At 38.7% G+C, this 21,958-nt stretch overlaps 1 protein-coding gene across 3 annotated transcripts in view; it reads left to right on the top strand.

Annotated features, from left to right (window-relative positions):
• Positions 1-21,958, top strand: part of SLC39A10 (solute carrier family 39 member 10) — a 133,232-nt gene that overhangs the window by 60,507 nt on the left and 50,767 nt on the right. For 2 of the 3 annotated variants that reach the window (XM_067741155.1, XM_067741153.1), the window contains exon 1: positions 6,431-6,583. The exons of the other annotated variant lie outside the window; for it this stretch is intronic. The gene's annotated coding sequence lies outside the window, so the exon portion shown is untranslated. Of the gene's footprint in view, positions 1-6,430; positions 6,584-21,958 lie in introns of those variants that run through there. 3 annotated transcript variants of the gene reach the window in all.

The following is a 21,958-nucleotide window of genomic DNA, read 5'->3' as shown; positions in this document are numbered from 1 at the left end:
TGTTTGCCCTCATTTTCCAGCTACATAGTGGCTTGCGCATTAACGGAGCACACACTTTTGCCTGTAGGTCTTTTCATCCCTTAAAACTTGCCTTTTTTTCCAAGGTAGACTTACAGACTTACTCCAAGATTCATCTAAATCCAAGGACTGCAATGAACAGTCCCCTAAATGAATTTCAGTTTAAATCCCCTAAGGGAATTTCAGTTTAAATCTGCTGGGATATATTTGCCTGCACCTGACCAATTATTCATTGATTAGCACATTAATAGCTCATATTTATATGACTATGATCAAAGTCATTAACATACACCTGATTCTGCCTAATTTTTAATATAACTTTACTGGTATAAATAAATACTTGAACAACTACATCAAATCACCATAAAGAGGAGAAAGCTTTCATCTAAATGTGTAACCAGATTGGCTAATTAACATTCTAATTTAAGAGACTGTGGCATAAACATCTCCCTTGGAATTGATTCAAGCTAGTCAAGCTGAAAGATAAAGCAAATGTTCACATTATAAGTATCTTTAAATGTTTTTACTCTATTCTCTATTCCATTTAAAATTTTCATTGACCTGTGACATTTACAGCCTGGGAAGCCACCACTTTATGGTTCTACTATTTTTTTTAACTACCAACTTTTGCAGAGAAAGTATGTAGATATTCTCACAAAAATTGGGACCTGCACAGAGTCTCTAGATAAGAAGCAAAGTAATGTAAGGATTAAGAGCATAGCCTCTAGAGCCAGACTGTCTGGACTGGGGTCCTGGTTCTGCCACATGCTAAGCACCTCAGTTTTCTTCATCTATGAAATGGGCATAGTAATATCTGCCTTGCAGGGCTGTCATAGGAATAAAATTAGTTACCATATTTAAAGTATTTAAAATGGTGCCTGGCACATTTTAAACCATATACCTTCATGTGTTTAGGGTGGGAAGAAAAACTGTGAAATGTAGCTGCTTAGAGAAAGCAACTATCCTTGTAATTGGAATGAAATTTGAATGCGATGAAATTATTAGAGCCTGTAGATGAGATCTACAAGAAGGGTAAGCATGTAGGTTGCTAACTGTTGGGCACTGCCGGAATCATTCCTCACAAAGTATTAGGAAGTTTCTAAAACTTGTAAAGATGTGTGCTGGTAAAAAGAGGTGATTTATGGGATTCTGTGGAGAATGCAAAAGTGGCTTATTCTAATAAAAATAAAATGATTTGAGTTTTACTTAGTGCAAGAAAAATTCAGAAAGCTTTAGAAACAAGAGAAGCTTCTCTTGTTTTGACAATTCATTTATTGCCTTCTCTAATATTTAGAATTCTGTGGCCTTGTTGCTGTCAGATTTTTAATAAATAAAGGTAAGCAATATTTGTTAAGATAAACCAAGTGTGTCTTGGTTTTAAAAGATGTACTTGTTTTCATAAATGTCATTTGTGAAATGAGTCCCATTATTAATTATCTTGGAAGCCCTAGGCAAGATTTGAAACTTGCTCTCATGTGGTGACATTTTAAAATGAATTTTAAAATGAGTTTATTAATTTAACTAGTTACACAAATAAACCTGTTTTAAAAAATATTTACATGGTAACTTGTTAATTCATTTCTATGTTGATAATTTTTATTAAACTGAACCATGACCATCCACAAATATTCTTCAAATCTGTAATATTCATGTGGATATTTATGTTACTTCTTTATTCCTTTGGAATAAGAGTTAAGGTTTGGAAAGTCGATTTCCACACCACTGTGCCTCCGGAATTTCAAAAGATCCAAAATGGCTGCCTGTCGGCGTCTAGGCCCCCTTGGTTGGTATGAGTGGCTGCTTACCCAGCCTACTGTTTTTCTCCTTGTTAGTATTCTGTGAGTGAACAAGGCTGGCTGGAAGCAAGATTGAGAAGTTGGCAATTTGTCCGTTTTTCCTTCTGTCCCTTTGTAACACACTACCCTTAAGAAATCTGGATACTCAAATTTTCTCTCTTCCTTAAAAATTCCTCTTTAGGAAACACCAGAAAAAAATATATTCTCAAAGCAGTATAGATAAGTAATAAAATGGTAGTAACTTCCCTCAGGGTCAAAGTCTCTTTGGTTTCAAGGCCCAGAATGGAATTCTAAATGTGGAATTCCAGGGATTGGTGAGAACAACAGAGTAGGTTTGCGGGAGAAGCTTTTCTGATAACATCATGTGGTCACATCTGTTGTTGGCCTGTTATCCTTGCTCTAGCTCAGAGCTGCTTGATTTTGTTTATTCTTCTGAGTGAGTCTTCCCCTTTCTCCTAGGCTAGGTCTCATTCCTATTTTGAAAGGACTTGCCACGGCGAATCAGAGGCTCGAATCAGAGGCTCTAAGCTTCTCCATTATTGTCTTTCTCCCAGTAGAGATGTCTAATGCTAAGGGCCTTCTGTTTCTACTGCAATGAATTGAAACTAAGGGATCTGGCTAGTCTAATGTTAGCATCGTCTAGACAAATCATATAGAAGTTAATTTTCTACCCTGCTTGAATTGCTGTTTTCATTGTTTCCTTTCTCTAATCTATTTTTATTTCTGCAGAGAGACTGAAACTTATTTTATTGAATAAGCCTAGCAACTCAAAATGATCTCACTTGCCAGGCATGTCAGTCACGTTTGTCTCTCACCAGGGTGGGACTGGTCCTTCTCTCCCTGCCTTTGTGTACCCGTTTCAAAGTGGTGGGCTCTCTGGATGAGGATGGCCTTCTCCATTTCATGAGTGCTGCTTTTTAGAAAGAGATGCAAGGGCAGCTGTGCTTCTCTCTGAGAACTTCCATGTAAGCTCTGAAGGCCTGTTTATCTTCATTTTAGGAATGGGAAGTCTTTAGAAGAGATGGAACCATAATTTCTCAAGGGATCAGAAAAAGACTGCCCCACGGGCCTCACTTCCCATCCTGACCATGGGGTTGACATGTTAGGTGTCACACAGTGCCGCAGGCCTCAAAGAACAGGGAGGAGGATGTAACTTTTATATTTCTCTGGCTTCAGATCTAATGCTGGGGCCTTAATTTCCAGGCTAAAATATGTAGTCTCTAAAAGTGAATAGGCAGTTGTTAATTTTTTTTTTTTTTTTTTGCGGTACTCGGGCCTCTCGCTGTTGTGGCCTCTCCAGGCTCCGGACGCGCAGGCTCAGCGGCCATGGCTCGCGGGCCCAGCCGCTCCGCGGCATGTGGGATCCTCCCGGACCGGGGCACGAACCCGTGTCCCCTGCATCAGCAGGCGGACTCCCAAGCACTGCGCCACCAGGGAAGCCCAGCAGTTGTTAATTTTGAGGCCTAGATTTAGAACATATTCCTGAGGGCTTCTTTTCCCAACTCTTTAACACCTATTCCTGGTATTTAGCACTCTCCTCATCAGGGCTATATATCAATATAATTTAGTCTTCCTTCTCTAGGTATAAACTTATCTGAACCAAACTTTTTTGGCCATATAAAAATCAGTTTAAACTGAACATGGATTTCAGGAGGTTTTGTTACCTTTGTTACTAATCTTGATTCATGGAAAGAACTATTGAGCTTGCAAGGTTTGATTTCTCAGAAGCAGTCATGTTCTTAATAAATTTAATTAAAGGCTCAACTTTGTTGTGTATGATGACAATTTTCTCCTCTATTAGAGGGAAAACCAAGTTTATGACACAGATTTTCTTTATTCACAGCAAAAGATTGAGGTATGAAGTATGGTTCTTATTTTCTCTATTTATTGTAGTTGGTTCTTTTCTAACCCTCTGAGGTGCAAAAAAAAGCCATTGGATTTATTATATCATGCTTCACAAAGGTAGATTGGTCATGCTTAAAAGGTTAGATATGTGAAATAAAATTGTGACTGAAGCAAAACAAATGAGAGGTAAACTATTTACACATAATTCAATACTTTCTCTTCCCCGCATATGCTGCAAATCGTCTGTACTGTTTTATAGTTCAGATGAGCTTCTTTATGAGTCACATGAGATGGCTGGAAAAAAAAAGTCTGACCTTTCAGAAAGTTCCATGATTCTAACATATTAGAAATTCCTTACCCTAAAACTGGTATAAATATAAAACTGGTAAAAATAAAACATATGTTGTAGTGATATTTTTGCTGCACTTTCCATTGTTTACCTCAGCAGGTGATTTTGAGTAAGGCTGGAAATCATTTTCTGAGATTCCTTTTTCCAACAGGAAAAGTAATACACTAGTTTGCAGCTCAATCATTACCCTACTGAGTAATTTTGCTCGAAGTCCTGCCCTAGTCAGTGTGCATATACTTGATCCTATATAAATGTTTGAATGAGTATATAAAAGTGGTAGAAGACAGTCTATTTTCAGTTAGATTACCCTATAGTGTTATGCAGGGATGATATTTAAAATACGAAAATTAATAAAGCATAAGCACCAACAAATTAGAATGGAAGTCTTTGAGAAGAGCTGGGTCCTTCGGTTTCTTTCTTAGCCAGACATTAACCCTTTAGTTCCTGAAATGTGGGAGGTCTAGAGAATCCTGAGAGAAAGGGCTGGTACAGGGATGGGGATCACGGTGGAATTCAACTCGGAGATGCAGCTGTTGACCAACTTGTATATTTCAGTATTTGATCAATGGGTCTCTGTGCCTGTGTGTACCAGCTGAACATTATTAGCCTTGTAAATACATAATTAAAAAGCAGTGAGGGTGTGAGGGCCCTAAAATATAAGGAATGTAAGTGCTGTATTTTATTGAAATTTAGGAGCAAAATATCACATGTATTTTAAAGTTGCTGAAATAATATGTTCAATAAAATAATTATGAGGCTTAAAATATCAGGATAATTTGGAAGCTTTTTATGCTTTCGACCCAAAAGACATACTATATTTATATTGATTTTATGAAATCTAAAGACTTTAGTTCTGATTTTATAAAATCTAAAGACTTAAGAATAAATTTAGACCAATTCCCTTAATTTATCCATGAATCTGAGGACCGTGGCCATTGTCTTCCACAGTTAGTGATCATGGTAAGACCTGAAGCTAGAACTCAGACTTGATCTCTTTCCTTTATACATCAGGACTTCTCCCTTTCCCTAATAGCAGCATGGAAACCGGCAGGAGTGAGGTCGATGGCTTTTCCAAACAAAACAAAACAAAAGGGATATGAGAAGCTGAGTATCCTGGCAGTCAGTAGGCATTTATTGAGCACCTAAAAGATGTTTTTTACAGAGATACAAAACAAAAACAAAACAACCTTCCTTCCTTAAATATGCAGAATAGCAGGAATATGTAGCCATACTAACTGGGTTTGGATCCCAACTCTTCTCCCTACCTGTTCTGAGGTCTTAAGCAAGTTACTTCTTGTGCCTCAGTTTCCCGGCATAGGATAATAATACCTACCTCGTCGTGTTATGAGGATGAAAGTAATATACATGTAGAGCACATAGGAAGTACTTGACACATAGTAAAGCTTGCTGTTACTATTGATCATGGTTTTATGCACTCTGCTAGACATCAGTAAGGTACGCCCAGGACTCTGGCTGGATACAGAAACAGGCACGCCAGACAGAATAGATAAGCCTCACCATGGAGATCAAATAAGTGCCAAGAAGCAGGGTAATGGAGCAAAGGGAAAGTGTCCAGAGCCACCTTCTAAGAAAGTACGGGCTGTGAATTGCTTACAAAGAGGAGAGGAGACAATTCACATGTCAGGTATGGTGTGAGCAAAAGAATGGAAAGCAAGAATGACCACGATGTGGTCAGGAATCCATGAAATTGCTGGGCTGGATCGGGAGGTGTTGCTATTGGGTGTTAATGAGTTTAGCAGTAGGAGGTGGTGGAAAATTTTGGAAAGTTGTCAAAATCCTCGAGAATTCCACTAAGTGCGTGATATGCTCTCTGGACTCAACTTCTTCTTTTCGGCTTGTAAGGCCCACAGGAAGTGCTCTTCAGAATAAATTGGGAGGAGGGAGAACTATGCAAAATACCTCGCACTTAGCACTAAATCAGTATTAATTCCTTTCTCCCTTCAGAGACTGAAAGTTTACTTTAATAAAGGGGAGGGATTAAGTTAACGTAGATGTTTAACTCGTGTACAGATAAACATTCTAATTTATCCATCTTAAATCTTCTGGCTGAAGCGTTTGCGTTTAGAGTTTCCCTTACTCATCCGCCTCGCCCGCGCCGCAGCAACCGACAGGCAAAGCCGGGAGTAAAGGCGAGAGGTAAAAGAGCGCTCCACGCATGCGTTAGAAGCCGCCCCAACTACCCCGCGGCGTCTTTTCTTGGAACAAAACTAGCGCGGAGCCGCGGAGCTCCGCAGTTTGCGTAGACTCGAATTTCCTATTGCTCTCACGGTCCATGTGGAATCCACGAATGGTGCAGTTCTGCTACGCAAGTTTCGTTATTCGAAGTGAATGGCTGGGTGGTGAGTGTACGCCCAGAGCGTAACACCCATAGGCGGACGGGGTGCGGCTGCGCAAGGACCTGAGTGGGCCGTGTACGCCGCTAGCGTAGCGTGGTGTCTGACGCTCAGGTCTCCGCGACGCAGTTGGCGCAGCCGGCTTTGGTGAATACACGATTTAGTGCAGCCGGGGTTTGGTACCGAGCGGAGAGGAGATGCACACGGCACTCGAGTGTGAGGTAACTATAAAACCCCGATTTGTTTACATTCCCTCCCCCAGAACCGGCCCCTTGCGCGGCGGAGACTGCGAGTCCCGGGACAGCGGGGTGGGGGTAGAAAGGGAGACAAGGACCGGGGAGTCGGGGCTGAGTCCCTCGGGGATCCGGGCGCTGGGCTTCTCGCAGCTGCTGCTGTCGTTGGCGGCGGCGGCGGCGGCGGCGAGCCGGGCAGAGCGCGCTGTGGGCTGCGCGTGGGGTGCCGCAGCTCCTCGTGTGCGCTCTGGGCTGCCGCGGGGTTAGCGGCCGGGCAGCCTCCGCCCCGCGTGCGGGACCCGCGCCCAACTTAGCCCCCTGCCGAGGCTGGGGGCCGCGCGGAGAATGGGGCAGTGACCACTGGGCAGAAGGTGGCGGTTGGGGGGCTGCGCGCGGGCGGCCTGGGGGCCGAGGGTGGCGTCGCCGCCGGAGGCGGGGACACGGTGGCCCGAGGGTGGGAGGATCCGCAGTCCGGTCTCGGCGAACACCCCCTGTTCTTCCTCTCGCGTGGTCCTCTCCGGTGTATCACGGTGACCCCGGGATGGAGCCTGGGCGCTGCTGTTCCGGCCCCGGGAGGCTAACGGACGGTGGCGCCTGTGCTCCTACCGCGGGAGGCCTCGTGGGAGCTTGCTTTCTCCCCTACCAACCGGAAAGCCGAGGCGGGGCGCGGGGTGGTTAATATTGAAGCCAGCTGGGGTCCCTGGAGCTGAGGGCTCGGGTTGGGCTGGGGCTGGGTCGGAGGGGGAGTTCGGGTGGGCCGGGAGGTGGCACGGCAGCCCAGGCTTTGTTCCTGAAAGCTCTTTGGCTGAGAGTGATGGGGGGCCCTGCTGCGGCAGTACGTCGGGGAACCTTCGCGGCCCCCTCCCCGGGTCTCGGGATCTGCTCAACTCCTTGCTTCTCCCTTGGGACCCCTGAGTGCCCAGGCTAAGAGGGGGGCCTGGTGAGGGCGCAGGCGACGTGACGTTGGAGGTCTTCCTGTGGCTTCTGTAAAGAACTGTTCACGTGGGAGTCTGTCCACATGGGCTGTCTTTATGAGCTGGGCAGGAGGAAGAAGCAGGATCCGCAGCCCTCAGTTGGAAGGGTTCTTCACTCAAGTCCCTGTTTTAAGTAATAAAGAGTGACATTAAAGCACATAATTTAAAAAGAAGATGGTAGGTTATACTGTGTGTGTGTTTATTTTTAACTTTAATTTAACGTCTTTTACGCTGTTCAGTTCTCTAGTTTTACCTTGGAACTGAGTCATTCTTGGAGCAAAACAAGCATGTGACAAGTTTGCATTTCATTTGTGTGGGTTTTTTTTTTTGATGGGTATCTAAATTCTACATAATTAAGAACAAACAAGTAATATATGGGAAAAGCTGGAGATTTAGAATGTAGTTGATTGTAGTAATGCAGTTGAAAGCCTTAAGTCAAGACTTGTGTACTGTTTTTTGTTAGGACTTACAATTCTACAAATTTTAAGTACCTTGAGGCAGTCTCTTGCTCTAGACTTTGGGGTCCACACCAGACAACTTACATCCCTCCATGTGCTGAGTACTCCCATAGGAGAGAGAAATAGGTAATACCAACGATGAGTGATTTGAAGAAAAGAAAATAATAATGTACTGGAGGGACTTTTAAACTTTTTTTGTTTGATGAAACTCTGAATGATGAGTTTAAATGTATGGAAAACGTAGGATTACAAGAGAAACCAGTTGTATTGAAATATAATTACCAAAATGTTAAATATTTATGATGAAGTAATTCATGCTTTAGTAAAGCATTAAATATCGAGTAGTGGCAAGTCTGATGACTAATTTCAAACTAGTGAGGACTGTAAATGATCTTTATAGGATTTAATTTGAATGATTTATATTAATAGTGTCAGGTGCTGCATATTACTGTGCTTTTTGCCTACATTTATAACTGAAGGGATAACTAAATTTCAGAGATCAATTACAATTAGATATGTCTGTCTTCCGTATCCAAATTCACAAACCTGAATTCTTTACACAGCCCCCTGGTTAAGAACCCCTGTGTAAGAATGACTTTGTGCTACTTTAAAAGAAGTGGTTAACTATGAGGTGACATCGATAATATATTGCATGATAACCTTTACTTATTCTTCATGTTAATTTGTATTCTACTAACAGATAGCTTAAAAGCCAACACAGTTCTTCCCCTTTTTTGAGCACTTGATTTGAAGTAGGAGGCCTCAAGTCTGGTAGGCAGGTACTAGTCTAGGGGGTGTTTTTGTTTGTTTTTAAACAGATTTATGGAGAATACAGGGTATAGGTATTATAACAAGGGAAATTATTCAACAACAGGAATCATCTGCTTTTAATTAAAGCGAATTTACGTTGTTACTATTCTATTCCCCACCTCTCCCCGACTTCCTCTACCCCCAGTTTTGGCCGTTATTGGAAAGAATGTACAGCTTTGGAGTGAGACTTAAGGTTCAAAACTGACCCATTATTAACTAGTTTGGTTACCTTGAGCAAGTTGCTTTATCTTAATCTTTTATCTGTGAACTTGAAGTACTAGAAAAACCTACCTCATGGGTTTACTGTGACCTTGAAATGACTTAATGAGCTAAGGGGCTACAGATAATTCATTTTACCTTCTTTCTGCATAGACGTTTCAGTTCTTCATTAGCAGTTGAAGGACTACTTTCTGTCTTGATTCCAGAATGAGGTTTAATGGTCTCTACTGGGCCATTGCGGGGATACAATTATCTTATTGTTGTTATTCATATGTAATAATTCATAGAATTTTTTCTGCTTTTGCATTTTCTAACTTATAATTACATACATATATCTTGTTTTCCCTGCCAGACTAAATTCCTTGAGGGACACACACTCCACAGCTTTTTGTGACATAATGCTATAATGCTCATGACACCTTATTCAGTGAATGTGCAAAGCTTGGTTTTCAAGCTCTTTAATCGAGTTAAAAATGTTAAGTGAGTGATACAAAATTTAAATTCAGTATTAACCCAAGGAAGTATTAATACTTTGGATTTTGATATGTCAGCCCTTGTCTGTGTAGTGGCTACCTCAAGAATGGAAATGCTCATTTATTAAAAATTGTATATCAAAAGGACTTTATCATGAGTGCATTTTAAACGTATTCATAAGATGCAAAAGAAAGCACACAGTAGGAAATGGAAAAGAAGTGCAGGTAATCAAAACAGAAAGCTAGTTTTTTCCTTTATAACAGGTTTTATAACCTTATTAAGTAATTTTTCATTATAAGTGTAATTCTCATTAAAAATATACTAACTTTAGCTTCAAGTTTACAAGTTAGAAGAGTGCTGTTTGTCCCAACAGTTTGATGCTGCCCCCTAGTGTTTGATTCCTCTTGAAGTTTTCATGCACTTACCTTCTTCATCTTCACCTTTTCCTAAAACAAGACTATTTAAGTTACAATTAGATTCCTTAGTGCTATTTATCTAGTCTACCTTGAGATTTCCTCCAGCTGGTTAGTGTTACTAATAAGAGTCATTTTGAACTGGTTAACTTTGATTGCTTTTAACCCTAATTTTCTGAATGGGGCTGAGTTTGGGTGGAGGTAGAACAATATAAGGCCAAGTTTCCTTGCAAGTTATGTTGGGGGTGTTTTCAAACAGAAAGAGGGCTATATATTAAATGTGTATCTTTGAGGTTAGCTTTGCATATGAATAGCAGCAATTCCTTCAGTCTGGGCTGCTTCTGGCTTAATTTAGTCCCATATAACTTCGTGTTGTCTCCACTGTACTGAAAATAATGTTAAAATCACGTGGTGAGCTTTTTTTTTTAAGTTCAAGTGTTTTGGAACTTTGACTTTTATAGAATGATTTTTGAAAAATAGAGCCTCAAGGACCTGTAATAACCACAAGATTTCCCATAGTCATTTATGTAAACTCAAGATTTCAAATTATATCAGTTATCAATATTCCAAACTACTTTGTTCATTTTCATTATTTTCTTTTTTTTTCATTATTTTCTAATAAGTTTTGTGACTAGACCACACAATGACTTTTAGGTTTTTCCCAAATAAGCAAATATATTCTTGACAAATATTTACTACAATCAGAATATTCAAAAATGTGTTCAGTAGTTATGAAGGCAATTTTCAACTGAAATTGTAAAGCTTTAAATAACAATAGCATTATTGAAATTATTTCCAACTGCTTAAGAGACCACACTTTCAATGTTCAGAACACAATAGTTTATTGTCATAGCACATCATAAAAAAATAGTGTCAGATTCTATTATCAGAACATAAGGTTTTCTTTTTTTGTTGTTGCCAGATATAAGAATTGGATATTTAATAGACTTTTAATGTTAAAAGATGTTATTAGAATGGCGTGGTGGTTACAGGTTTGTAAGTATAGGGATAAAATCTAAAATCTTTTTCAAGTAGTGTTTCAATTATTTTCATTAGGAGTTAGTGGTATATGATTTTGTAATTTTATAGTTTATATTTACCCATTATATTGTATATTTTACTGCTGAAAGAGGAGGTATCAGGTAATTGTTCTTGCATTAACATTTCTAACAATGGTGTTTACCCTTAATGTGTACACTGTTTTGGGGGACCATCCATCCCATTCAGAAAAGAGGTTTTTGGGGATTAGAAAAGTGAATCAGAATGTTGTCGGAAATATCTTTATCTTATTAATATAAGATTATGTGCTTTCATAGGACCCAGAAGTATTGTTATTAGAGTTACTGTGAAGTACTGTGTGAAAGAGTTATTTTTAATGCTCTAATAAGTATCGAAGACTTGTCAGTCAGTGATCACTTGAGTTTTTGCATTTGTTTTCATTCATATAGAAGCAGAAAATTAAATTGTTTTCAGTTGTAGTAACAAGGTCACAAATGCATATATCCCACTGCCCTGTTGCTTTAATGTCTGTAAATAAAAAATCATTTCAGATGTGCCTTTGTGCCTCTAAACTTTTTTCTGAATTCACTTTATATATTCAGTGAATGTTTGAGTTTTACAATAGTGGTTTCCCCTGTAGTTGTCTGTTGAATTGTTAAGTTTTAAAAAATGTGTAGATTAAGTCAGGGGTCAGGAAGCTATGGCCTTGGGCCAAATCAGTCTGCTTTTCTAAATTAAGTATTGATGGAACACAGCTTCCTTGTACATTTATATATATTGTATATTGCTGCTTTGTACCATAATGGCAGAATTGAGTAGGTGCCACAGAGACTACTGCCTGCAAAACCTAAAATATTAAATATCCGACCCTTTTAAGTCAGCCAACTCCTGGATCCAGTTCTTCATATTCTGTCATTATTTGATGTGTTGCTGCTTTTAAAATACTTACATTTTCCTACTACCTGTATGAGTAAGATACTTTAGTATAAAAGCATTCAAATCTAAATGAATGGGTAATAATGTGAGTTCTCAGGTATTCTTCACCTAAATAGTGTAGAAGCTTTTTGTCTCTCCCCCTTTCCATTTTCCTCTATAGGAGGAATAGCACCTTTATTTATGATGCTTGGATTTGGAATGTGGCCTTCAACCTTGAGCTACTACTTAACTCTATCACTGTCACAGTTTACCGTCTCTAATTTAAAAGGTGACTGTGTCTTCCTTGTACCTCCTTCAGAGCAGAAAATGTTCATATTTTTTATGCCTTCTCCCTGCCCCTTCCTCCTGTCCCCTTTTCTCCTTTTTCCTCTCCTCCCACTCCCCTCATAAAGCAATTCGTGATTGCATGTTTACAGGCCTGTGAACAAGTGTTTTGGTGTAATTCTTCTTAGTGTACCTTTGCTGAAGATGAATCATTACTTTATTCTGTTTACATGTGAAGAAGTATACTTTGTGCTATGTCGTAGAAGAACATAGCCTCTTGATGAAGGGGGCTATGGAAAGATTGATTTACGTACCTTATCAAGATATGTAGAATAAAATATGATTTATTATTACATTGTAAATCAATGAGATCAGTAAAACTATATTAGAAAAATACTTTATGTAATTATAATGTAATATTTAACTATTACATTATTGTATATACTTACAGAGAACAATTAGATATTATGTATTGTATATAATATATATCATAAAGCAACAGATCATGTTTTCTTTTCCCATGGACCTTTTTTAGTGTAGAATTTCAGCTGACTTTGTAACTTGTTAATGTTTAAAACATATTTTAAGATTTTTGTTTTAAATTAGCATACTCTAGTTTTTAAAATAAAGTGAATAATTTGATATATATAACCAGTGTAAATAAAAAGTTTATTTTCAAGAAAATAATCAATTTTTAAAAACTGAAGAAGGAAACCAAGTAGCTACAAATCAAATCACTGAAAATTTTAAGAAAGTGTTGTTTAAGTTCACTGTAAATACAGTATTATATAATACTTAATGTAATTTATGATTTATAAAAAATGTTAAAGCTTTTCCCCTGAAGATTTCTGCCTAAACACAAGTACTTGAAAGTTTTACTGAGGCTAAAACGTAAACTTTCTTAGTTAACAGATATAAGACTATTGTTTGTTAGTTCAGTGGATGTTTTATTTTCCCTAAAAAAGAAATGGATGTTAGGGGTCATGTTAATTTTAATTATTGCTTTTTTTTCAAAGAAGAAAATATATATTAAATATAGGGAGAAAAAACATTAAATTTAGAAGTCATAAAGAAATTGCAAAAGATGTTCACGGGTTTCAGTGCATGTGTGTGAAAATGTCTATACGTGAAAGGGAAAACATTGTAATCAAAGTAAAAAGGCATTAGACAGAATTGAAGATGTTTTCTGCGGAAAATATGACCAAGCCATGTTATGTAAAAGCTCATGAATGTTTATAAAAATATTGAGACACCAGGAATAATTTGAATATAAGAATAAGGTAATTTTACCTGTTCCAAAATTAATAATACCAACTACTAATGAGAATACTATGACCGTACTACTGGTGGCAGTATAACCAAACTTAATTGCTCTAGAAAACAATTTGGAAGTATGTAACAAGACCTGAAAAGTATTCAAACTTTTGTGGTCTTTCCCCACATCTTGGACTTATCCAAGCCAGTAACTAAAAATAATAGCACAAATTGAAATTAAAATGATTACATATTGTGATTAAAACCTTGTAAACAAATGCTTGTGAAAATCTTGAAACTGTAATTCATTTTCTTCCACATGTGACATAATGTGATTTTGTTCAACAGAAACTTTTTTTAAGATTTATAATTGCTGACTTTTATATTTAGTTTTTTCAAAGTTATGCATGAATACAGTTTAAAGAATTAAATAGTTCTGTGAAGTTTTTAGGAAAAAGAAAAATCAGTCTCCTGCCTGGCTTCTTTTACATTCTGCCTAGAGAGATAAGGAACTCCTTTAGTTTCTCTGATTATTTTGCTTTTCACTGCTATGTCTCCAACATGTTCATAACTTGCTGATTTTCAGTTTTAGTCATTGTCTGCTTTGGATTTAGCACTCTTTCCACCTCTCCATGTACTCATTTCCTATACCCCAGTTTTTCAGTACAATTGTATTGAATAATTTTGGTTTAGAACAGTATTTAGTGTTATATTTTTATGACTGTGAATGTTATTTACAATTGAGTCATTGTAATAAACTGTTACTTTTCCTGCACAACTTCCCCCCCCCCCCCGGCATTAATAATTTTTTTCTTTTTCAATGTATCTGTATATTACAAAATCTACTGCAGTCTGTGTATCTGAGTGTGATTCTATTAAGAAAGAGAATGTGCCTTAAGAAGACTATGTTTATATAATTTATGTAGTTTTCTTTATGTTGGACAAGGTTGAACTTGATAATAAAGATGGATTGATACTTGATAATAAATTGGTTGTTTGCTAGTAAAAATTAAGTAGCTTTGACACTTGAACTATACTTTTGTAAGATTCTGCTAAATGGCAGGACTGAATCATTTAACTTTGTTCAAATAACTGTAAGGACAGCTAAAATTAAACAGTAGAAAGCTTCCCTGGTGAGGAAGAAGTAGTCTGTGTTGTCAGCAGCATCAAAAAAATGTTAATGTTATGAAAATATTGCCCTGGTGGTCCAGTGGTTAAGACCCCAAGCTTCCAATGCAAGGGGCGCAGGTTCCATCCATGGTCAGGGAGCTAAGATCCCACAAGCCGTGCTGTGTGGCAAAAAAAAAAAAAATACTGCCCTGGATATTCTGTGATTTTTTTTTTTTTTTCCTAACCTTATGGAAAGGAGAGATCATTTTAGCTGGCAGTGCTTATGAATGGCAAGCTGGTACAAAATCAGGGTCATGTAACAGTGACAAGATGCTGAAAAAGGAAAACAAAGTAAGAGTGAAGATGAATGGAGTAATAAAGATTTAAGGCAATGGCAGTAACGATTCTTAGAATGAAGGTAACTGAGGGGTGATGAGTTGAAAGAGAATACAGCTCTGGAAGTTGAAGGGAGAAGGCATGTGTGTCTAATTCAGGTCCTAAGGTTAGTGCTCTGTCTTTTAAGTCCTCTTTGTGATTATATGTTGTGTAGGTTTACATGCATTTGTAGTGGAAAGAAGTTGAAGCTTATTTATTGAAAGGGTAACTAAAATTGTAAACATTTTAGTAGCTTCAAAAGGCCTCACAATATTTTGTGACTGATAAAGGTTTCCCACCTCATGCATTTACTAATCTCAGATGCTCTTTGTATTCACAAACAGCACAACAGGCATAGGAATATCATACATGGCTTTCTACCTTATGGTTCCAGACTCCTTGTAATGAAAGCTTGAAAAGCAGAGACTTCAGATAATTTTTTTTGAATTTTATTTATTTTTTTATACAGCAGGTTCTTATTAGTTATCCATTTTATACATATCAGTGTATACATGTCAATCCCAATCTCCCAATTCATCCCACCACCACCACCATCCCCCCCGCCACTTTCCCCCCCTTGGTGTCCATACGTTTGTTCTCTACATCTGTGTCTCTATTTCTGCCCTGCAAACTGGTTCATCTGTACCATTTTTCTAGGTTCCACATATATGCATTAATATATGATATTTCTTTTTCTGACTTATTTCACTCTGTATGACAGTCTCTAGATCCATCCACATCTCTGCAAATGACCCAATTTCATTCCTTTTTATGGCTGAGTAATATTCCATTGTATATATGTACCACATCTGCTTTATCCATTCATCTGTCAATGGGCATTTAGGTTGCTTCCATGACCTGGCTATTGTAAGTAGTGCTTCAGTGAACATTGGGGTGCATGTGTCTTTTTGAATTATGGTTTTCTCTGGGTATATGCCCAGTAGTGGGATAGCTGGGTCATACGGTAATTCTATTTTTAGTTTTTTAAGGAACCTCCATAGTGTTCTCCATAGTGGCTGTATCAATTTACATTCCCAAAAACAGTGCAAGAGGGTTCCCTTTTCTCCACACCCTCTCCAGCATTTGTTGTTTGTAGATTTTCTGATGATGCCCATTCTAACTGTTGTGAGGTGATACCTCATTGTAGTTTTGACTTGCATTTCTCTAATAATTAGTGATGTTGAGCAGCTTTTCATGTGCTTCTTGGCCATCTGTATGTTTTCTTTGGAGAGATGTCTATTTAGGTCTTCTGCCCATTTATTGATTGGGTTGTTTGTCTTTTTAATATTCAGCTGCATGAGCTGTTTATATATTTTGGAGATTAATCCTTTGTCTGTTGATTCGTTTGCAAATATTTTCTTCCATTCTGAGGGTTGTCTTTTTCTCTTGTTTGTAGTTTCCTTTGCTTGGCAAAAGCTTTTAAGTTTCATTCACAGTTTCAATTTCAGTGCTTGTGATTGGTCTGTTTATATTTTCTATTTCTTCATGGTTCAGTCTTGGGAGGTTGTGCTTTTCTAAGAATTTGTCCATTTCTTCCAGGTTGTCCATTTTATTGGGATATAGTTGCTTGTAGTAATCTCTCATGATCCTTTGTTTTTCTGCAGTGTCAGTTGTTACTTCTCCTTTTTCATTTCTAATTCTATTGATTTCAGTATTCTCCCTTTTTTTCTTAATGAGTCTGTCTAGTGGTTTATCAATTTTGTTTATCCTCTTAAAGAACCAGCTTTTAATTTTATTGATCTTAGCTATTGTTTCCTTCATTTCTTTTTCATTTATTTCTGATCTGATCTTTATGATTTCTTTCCTTCTCCTAACTTTGGGGGCTTTTTGTTCTTCTTTCTTTAATTGCTTTAGGTGTAAGTTTAGGTTGTTTATTTGAGATGTTTATTGTTTCTTGAGGTAGGATTCTAGTGCTATAAACTTCCCTCTTAGAACTGCTTTTGCTACATCCCATAGGTTTTGGCGTCGTCGTGTTTTCATTGTCATTTGTTTCTAGGTATTTTTTGATTTCCTCTATGATTTCTTCAGTGAGCTCTTGGTTATTAAGTAGTGTATTGTTTAGCCTCCATGTGTCTGTACTTTTAACAGGTTTTTTCCTGTAATTGATATCTATTTTCATAGTGTTGTGGTCAGAAAAGATACTTGATACGATTTCAATTTTCTTAAATTTACCAAGGCTTGATATGTGACCCAAGATATGATCTATCCTGGAGAATGTTCCATGAGCACTTGAGAAGGAAGTGTATTCTGTTGTGTTTGGATGGAATGTTCTATAAATATCAATTAAGTCCATCTTGTTTAATTTATCATTTAAAGCTTGTGTTTCCTTATTTATTTTCATTTTGGACGATCTGTCCATTGGTGAAAGTGGGGTGTTCAAGTCCCCTACTATGATTGTGTTACTGTCGATTTCCCCTTTTATGGCTGTTAGCATTGCCTTAAGTGTTGAGGTGCTCCTTTGTTGGGTCCATAAATATTTACAGTTGTTATATCTTATTCTTGGATTGATCCCTTGATCATTATGTAGTGTGCTTTGTCTCTTGGAATAGTCTTTTTTTTAAAGTCTATTTTGTCTGATATGAGAATTGCTACTCCAGCTTTCTTTTGATTTCCATTTGCATGGAATATCTTTTTCCATCCCCTCACTTTCAGTCTGTATGTATCCCTAGGTCTGAAGTGGGTCTCTTGCAGACAGCACATATATGGGTCTTGTTTTTGTATCCATTCAGCATGCCTGTGTCCTTTGGTTGGAGCATTTAATCCATTTACATTTAAGGTAGTTATTGATATGTGTGTTCCTGTTACCATTTTCTTAATTGTTTTGGGTTTGTTATTGTAGGTCTTTTCCTTGTCTTGTGCTTCCTGCCTAGAGAAATTACTTAAGGATTTGTAAAGCTGGTTTGGTGGTGTTGAATTTCACTTAGCATTTGCTTGTCAGTAAAGGTTTTAATTTCTCCATTGAATCTGAGTGAGATCCTTGCTGGGTAGAGTAATCTTGGTTGTAGGTTTTTCTCTTTCATCACTTTACATATGTCCTGCCACTCCCTTCTGGCTTGCAGAATTTCTGCTGAAAGATCAGCTGTTAACCTTACGGGGATTCCCTTGTATGTTATTTGTTGCTTTTCCCTTGCTGCTTTTAATATTTTTTCTTTGTATTTAAGTTTTGATAGTTTGACTAATATTTGTCTTGGCATGTTTCTCCTTGGATTTATCCTGTATGGGAGTCTCTGTGCTTTCTGGCCTTGATTGACTATTTCCCTTCTCATTTTAGGGAAGTTTTCAACTATAATCTCTTCAAATATATTCTCAGTCCCTTTCTTTTTCTCTTCTTCTTCTGGGACCCCTATAATTCGAATGTTGGTGCATTTAATGTTGTCCCAGATGTCTCTGAGACTGTCCTCAATTCTTTTCATTCTTTTTTCTTTATTCTGCTCTTCAGTAGTTATTTCCACTATTTTATCTTTCAGGTCATTTATCCATTCTTCTGCCTCAGTTATTCTTCTACTGATTCCTTCTAGAGAATTTTTCATTTCATTTATTGTGATGTTTATCATTGTTTGCTCTTTAGTTCTTCTAGGTTTTTGTTAAACGTTTCTTTCATTTTCTCCATTCTGTTTCTAAGATTTTGGATCATCTTTACTATCATGACTCTGAATTCTTTTTCAGGTAGACTCCCTATTTTCTCTTGGTTTGTTTTATCTGGTGGGTTTTTACCTTGCTCCTTCATCTGCTGTTTGTTTCTCTGTCTTCTCATTTTGCTTAACTTACTGTGTTTGGGGTCTCCTTTTGGCAGGCTGCAGGTTCGTAGTTCCCGTTGTGTTTGGTGTTGGCCCCTAGTGGGTAAGGTTGGTTTAGTGGGTTGTGTAGGCTTCTTGGTGGAGGGGGCTGGTGCCTGTGTTCTGGTGGATGAGGCTGGATCTTGTCTTTCTGGTGGGTGGAACTGTGTCTGGTGGTGTGTTTTGGGTTGTCTGTGAACTTATTATGATTTTAGGCAGCCTGTCTGCTAATGGGCAGGGTTGTGTTCTTATCTTGCTAGTTGTTTGGCATAGGATGTCAAGCCCTGTAGCTTGCTGGTCGTTGAGTGGAGCTGGGTCTTAGCGTTGAGATGGAGATCTCTGGGAGATCTTGCGCCATTCGATATTATGTGGGGTTGGTAGGTTTCTGGTGGACCAGTGTCCTGAACTCGGCTCTCCCATCTCAGAGGCTCAGGCCTGACCCCCAGCAAGAGCACCAAGACCCTGTCAGCCACCCGGCTCAGAAGAAAAGGGAGAAAATAAATAAATAAACAAACAAACAAATTAATAAAATAAGAAAGTTATTAAAAGAAAAAAATTTTAAAATATATTTAAAAATTAAAAAGTAGTAAAAAAAAAAAAAAGGAAGGAAAGAGAGAGCAACCAAATCAAAAAACAAATTCACCAATGATAACAAGCTCCAAAAAGTATACTGAAAAAAAAAAAAAGGACAGACAGAACCCTAGGACAAATGGTAAAAGCAAATCTCTACAGAGAAAATTACACAAAGAAGCATACACATGCACACAAAAGGAGAAAAGGGAAAAAAATAAATAAAAGGAAGAGAGCATCCAAATCAATAAAGAAATCTACCAATGATAATAAGCTCTAAATACTAACCTAAGATAAACATAACACCAGAAATAAATTAGATGCAGAAAGCAAACCCCAAGTCTACAGTTGCTCCCAAAGTCTACCACCTCAATTTTGGGATGATTCGTTGTCTCTTCAGGTATTCCACAGTTGCAGGGTCCATCAGTTTGATTGTGGAGGTCTAATCCTCTGCTTCTGAGGCTCCGTGGAGAGATTTCCCTTTCTCTTCTTTGTTCACACAGCTCCTGGGCTTCAGCTTTGGATTTGGCCTTGCCTCTGCATGTATGTTGCCTGAGGGCATCTATTCCAGGCCCAGACAGGATGGGGTTAAAGGAGCAGCTGATTAGGGGACTCTGGCTCACTGAGGCCAGGGGGAGGGAGGGGTATGGAATTTGGGGCGAGCCTGTGGTGGCAGAGGCCGGCGTGACGTTGTAACAGACTGAAGCATGACATGTGTTCTCCTGGGGAAGTTGTCCCTGGATCATGGGACCCTAGGAGTGGCAGGCTTCACAGGCTTCCTGGAGGGGAGATGTGGATAGTGACCTGTGCTTGCACACAGGCTTCTTGGTGGCTGCAGTAGCAGCCTTAGCGTCTCATACCTGTCTCTGTCTGTGCTGATAGCCACGGCTCGAGCCCGTCTCTGGAGCTTGTTTGTGTGGTGCTCTGAATCCCCTCTCCTCGTGCACCCTGAAACAATGTTCTCTTGCCTCTTAGGCAGTTCCAGACATTTTCCTGGACTCCCTCCCAGCTACCTGTGGCGCACTAGTCCCCTTCAGTCTGTGTTCATGCAGCCAACCTCAGTCCTCTCCCTGAGATCTGACTTCTAAATCCCAAGCCTCAGCTCCCAGCCACCAGCTGCCCTGGCGGGTGAGCAGAGAAGCCTCTCAGGCTGGTGAGTGCTGGTCAGCACCGATCCTCTGTGTGGGAATCTGTCCGCTTTGCCATCTGCACCCCTATTGCTGCGCTGTCCTCCGTGACTCCAAAGCTTCCCCCCGACACACCCACCATCTCTGCCAGTGAAGGGCCTTCTTAGTGTGTGGAAGCTTTTCCTCCTCCACAGCTCCCTCCCAGAGGTGCAGGTCCTGTCCCTATTCTTTCGTCTCTGTTTTTACTTTTTCCTTTTGTACTACCCAGGTACGTGGGGAATTTCTTGCCTTTTGGGAAGTCTGAGGTCTTCTGCCAGGTTCCATAGGTGTTGTGTAGGAGCTGTGCCACATGTAGATGTATTTTTGAGGTATTTTTGGGGAGGAAGGTGATCTCCACATCTTACTCCTCTGCCATCTTGAAGCTGTCCCTCTAATTTCTTTCTTTTACATGTAGCTGTCCAGTTTGCCCAGCACCACTTATTGAAGAGGCTGTCTTTTCTCCATTGTATGTTTTTGCCTTCTTTGTCGTAAATTAGGTGCCCATATGTGTGTGGGTATATCTCTGGGCATTCTATCCTGTACCATTGATCTGTATTTCTGTTTTTGTGCCAGTACCATACTGTCTTGATTACTGTAGCTTTATGGTATAGTTTGAAGTTGGGTAGCCTGATTCCTCCATTTTTCTTTCTCAAGATTGCTTTGGCTATTCGGGGTCTATTGTGTTTCTATATGAATTGTAAAATTTTTTGTTCTAATTCTGTGAAGAATACCATTGGTAGTTTGATAGGGATTGCATTGAATCTGTAGATTGCTTCGGGTAGTATAGTCATTTTCATAATGCTTTTTCCAATCCAAGAACCTGGTATATTTCTCCATCTGTTTTTGTCATCTTTGATTTCTTTCATGAATGTTTTATAGTTTTCTGAGTACAGGTCTTTCGCCTCCTTAGGCAGGTTTGTTCCTAGGTATTTTATTCTTTTTGTTGCAGTGGTAAATGGGAATGTTTCCTTAGTTTCTCTTCCTGATTTTTCATTGTTAGTGTATAGGAATGCCAGATTTCTTTGCATTAATTTTGGATCCTGCAACCTTACCAAATGCATTGATTAGTTCTAGTAGTTTTCTGGTGGCATCTTTAGGATTTTCTATGTATAGTATCATGTCATTGGCAAACAGTGACAGTTTTACTTTTTCTTTTCCAATTTGTATTCCTTTTGTTTCTTTTTTTCTCTGATTGCTGTGGCTAGGACTTCCAAAAGTATGTTGAATAAGAGTGGCAAGAGTAGACATCCTTGTCTTGTTCCTGATATTAGTGGAAATGCTTTCAGCTTTTTACCATTGAGTATGATGCTTGCTGTGGATTTGTCATATATGGCCTTTATTATGTTAAGGTAGGTTCCCTCTGTGCCCACTTTTTGGAGAGTTTTTATCATAAGTGGGTGTTGAATTTTGTCGAAAGCTTTTTCTGCATCTATTGAGATGATCATATGGTTTTTCTCCTTCAGTTTGTTAATATGGATTATTACATTGATTGATTTGGGTATATTTGAAGAATCCTTGCATTCCTGGGATAAACGCCACTTGATCATGGTGTATGATCCTTTAAT

The sequence above is a fragment of the Pseudorca crassidens genome, chromosome 6, assembly GCF_039906515.1.
Source record: "Pseudorca crassidens isolate mPseCra1 chromosome 6, mPseCra1.hap1, whole genome shotgun sequence".
Lineage (NCBI taxonomy): Eukaryota > Metazoa > Chordata > Mammalia > Artiodactyla > Delphinidae > Pseudorca > Pseudorca crassidens.
The sequence above is the reverse complement of the archived record's forward strand: the minus strand, read 5'-3'. Positions and strand labels throughout refer to the sequence as shown.